We start from the raw sequence: 3,947 nt of genomic DNA on the forward strand, positions 1-3,947 counted from the left end.
CAAGGACTTAGACATTAGAACACAGACACTGCACCTAATGGGAGAAAAAGCAGGCCTAAATCTTCACCATGGTGACTTAGGAACTACTTCCTTAGCAAGGCCCCTAAAGCATAAGAAGTAAAATCAAGCATCAATAAATGGGATGGATTCAAACTAAAAAGCTTCTTCACAGCAAAGAAAACAATAATGTGAAGGAGAGCTTAAAGAATGTGGGAAAATCTTTACCACCTGCATCTCAGATACAGTATTCATCTCCAGGATATATCAAAATCTCAAAAAGTATCACAGCAGAAAACCAAATAACCCAATCAATAATGGGCAAAGGAACTTAAGAGACACTTTCACAGAAGAATAAATACAAGTGATCAATAATATATGAGAAAAGGTTCAACATCTCTAACAATTAGAAAAATGCAAATCAAAATCACACTGAGATTCTATCTCACCATAGTCAGAATGGCAATCATCAAAACTATAAGCAATAAAGAATATTGGCAAGTATGTGGGAGAAAAGTACACTCATACTTTGCTGGTGGGACTGCAAGTTGGTGCAACCACTATGGAAAGCAGTATAGAGATTCCTTAGAAAACTTGGAATGGAACCACTATATGACACAGCTATCCCGATCCTCGGTTTACACCCAAAAGATTTAAAATCAGCATACAACAGTGACACAATCACATCAATGTTTACAGCAGCTCCATTCACAATAGCTAATCTATGGAACCAAACTAGATGCCCTTCAACAGATGAATGGATAAAGAAACTGTGATGCATATATACAATGGAACATTACTCAGTCTTAAATAATGAAATTATTGTATTTGCTGGTAAATGGATGGGGTTGGAGGATATTATGCTAAGGGAAATAAGTCCATCCCAATGAAGCAAAGGCTAAATATTTTCTTTGATATGTGGATGCTAATTCACAATGGGGAAGTTGGTTAGGGACAAATAGAGATACTTTGGATTAGAGAGAGGGGACTGAAATGAGGAAAGGGTATGAGAGTAGCAAGAATAGGAGAATGCATTGGACATTAATACCCTAGGTGAATATATGATTATACAACTGCTGTAACTCTACATCATGTACAACCAGAATAATGAGAAGCTATATTCCATTTATCTATGATGTGCCAAAATGCATTTTATACTCATGTATAACTTATTAGAACAAATGTAAATCTATTTGAGCACACTGAAAGAAAAACACCTTAAGATAATATCACAGGCCCTTTAAGTGACCATGAACCCTATATTCTGTACCTATGAACCAGAAGGATTAGTTGACCCTCCTTGTAGGGAGTCCACTGTGTGTACAGGAAGAGGAGGCTTGGTATGCATGTTGTGGAAGGATTTCAACTACAGTTGCCAAACCAAGGGCTGCAAGCAGTGCCTAGGCCCACAGAATTTGTATGAGTTATTGAAAATTAAGTAGAGACTTTAGAAACTTACTGCTGGTGTCCATTCTCTACACCAGCCTCTGATAAACACTATGGCCCATCAGAATCCATGTGTGGCATTGATAGCATTATATATTATTGGTAGACTTGTTTATTTTCTATCTTTTGAAATACTATATATATATTTTTCAAACTCACTAAATCAAAATAATTAATTCTTATTACCTATTTCATTACCTAATAACAAAAGTGATAAAAACAGAAAATGCCCCTAATTTGTTAAACCTCAGTGGGAACCACAATCAATAGCAGCAGCAGCAACAGCACTGTACACACACAGACACAGTCAAACAAATGACCACTTTAACAGGTCAGGTTTGAACTCCAGATTTGTAAACCTGAAAATGTACTTGGGGGGACTAGGAAGAAAAAAACCAACTTCTGACCTCCTTGTGGTTCTTTTTCAGGTAGGCCAGTTCCTCAGTCAGATTCTCATCCTGTACCTCCAGGTCAGCTCTGGCCAGGGTCAGCTCATCCTTCACCTTGTTCAGGCCACTGACATCAGCCTCCATGGTCTGGCATAGAGCCAGCTCATTCTCATACCTAAAAATTAGTTTAGAGATTCAACACAATGATTTGGACAAGGCCACTGCCATCTTCAGAGCTATTTGGTGCATGAATCTCTGGAACTGTTTTGAAATAGCAGCATCTAGTGTGTGATATGTTTCTGTGACTCCTTTCCATTCTTTCTTCCTTCCTACTTATAGTATCAAAATTAATTGTTCAGTTGAAAAGAAGAAACGGGAAAAATTATGAGATGATGCTTTTGTACCAGCAAAGAACCCCACTAGCACCATGCATCCCAGGAACAGATTCCCCTTGGCTGTCTGCTTCATCTAGGAACAACAGCAACCCCTATCTCTGGGTGCAGTTTCTAATGGCATTCTAACCACAATTGAAAATTAAATAATAGTTACTCTTCTTGCTTAATTTTTTTCATGATTTATTTAATTAAAATCCATACTTCTTCAATAACTTTGCCAAGATTTTACAGTAGCAGGACCATCACTCTTGCAACTTTCAGTGTGGAAATTTTGTAATGCAAATAGTCTGTATTCCTTACATCTGGAAGGATGGGATGTGGAAAAGGAGATGAAAATATAAAAATAAGTGGATGGTTAATCTTTTAGTTGTATGTGTCATCAGGAAAACAACTGTTTCAATTAACCCCTTGTCAAAAACATTATTAGTTCATTTTGATACATTGAAAATTCAAATTTAGGACAGTAGTAGAATTAGCATGTTGAATTGTGAGTTCTTACAACTATGTTGATCCATAGACTTCAGGGTAAGCAACTTATTTTAAGAATGTGATTTGTAATGTAATGTGAATTATGTTTGATTCTAATTATTTTGAGAATGAATGTCTTATGTGCATTTGCCAAAACACCAAATGTATGGAGAATGTGAACTTCAGAAGATCCAAAATATTTGCTCTTGATGGCGGCAGGAAAATGGGGAATAAGAGAACCTGGTAGGAAAGGTCAGCTGACACCCATCTGTTCTACTCACTTCATTCTGAAGGCATCATCAGCCAGTCTTGAATTGTCAGTCTGCAAGATGAGCTGGGCATTTCCAATGCTGGCAGAAATGATCTGGCAAAGTAAAGTGAGACATGGAAAATGAAGTCTTAATATGCTAGTAGTTTACAAATATATTTTTGACACAAAATTCTAGTGGTAATATTAAATGCTGTTTTATTAAGAATTAAAAGAAAAAACCTGAAGTGATGTTTAAACTATGTCCTGAGGATGCAAAAACAAGAGATGATAAAGCCCTACTCCATTTCCAGTTCTGATAACAACACTTTAAGGTAAGTTCTAGTATTCTCATTTATAGAAGAGGAAACTGAGGTTCAGAGAAGTCACCCAGCTCACATGTGGCAGGAGGAGGTCTCAAGCTCCAGGCTGCATGATGCAGAAGGCAGTAATTGAAGAGGATGTTGTGAGTCATGGCCAGGAATCATGGTGACATCAGTGGTAAGTGCCTGTGCAGGCTCAAGGGAGATGCTGACAGAAATGATAAGATGTTAGGGAGGGGTCTGTCAAAGATGACTCCCTGTTTCTGCCTCAATCAATGAGGTGGTCAGTGATTGACACTTACCAAACTGGAGAAAGGGAGGAGCATGTTTGGAGAAAAAATTAATTTATCTAATTTGATACAGTTTACTTCAGTAAAAAAATAGCCCGGCAGGGTGAAGGACATTTTCAGCCTGGCTTGCATTGCAGGGTACTATATACATAAAAAATTCACACTCTGCAAAGACACTCTATTACTCATTTGTTTCTGTAACATTAATGCATATGCCACTCAAAATCTTAAAAACAATCTCAAAGAAATGTAAATCCTAAACAGCAAGTTCTTAATGGATTGTGAGAGCAAAGCATTTGAACAGTGATGAGGGGCAAAGGAAGCTTACCTTGTTCAGTGACTGGATTTATCATAGCTGGCAATTCAACTCTAAGTGAAGTTTTTAAGACAGG

The 3,947-nt window shown here is 37.3% G+C and overlaps 1 pseudogene; it reads left to right on the forward strand.

The window, feature by feature from the left end:
- The first annotated feature begins 3,415 nt into the window (after positions 1–3,415).
- Positions 3,416–3,947, forward strand: part of LOC124973709 (probable RNA-binding protein 19) — a 21,796-nt pseudogene continuing 21,264 nt past the window's right edge.

Source organism: Sciurus carolinensis, unplaced genomic scaffold, assembly GCF_902686445.1.
Source record: "Sciurus carolinensis unplaced genomic scaffold, mSciCar1.2, whole genome shotgun sequence".
Taxonomy (NCBI): domain Eukaryota; kingdom Metazoa; phylum Chordata; class Mammalia; order Rodentia; family Sciuridae; genus Sciurus; species Sciurus carolinensis.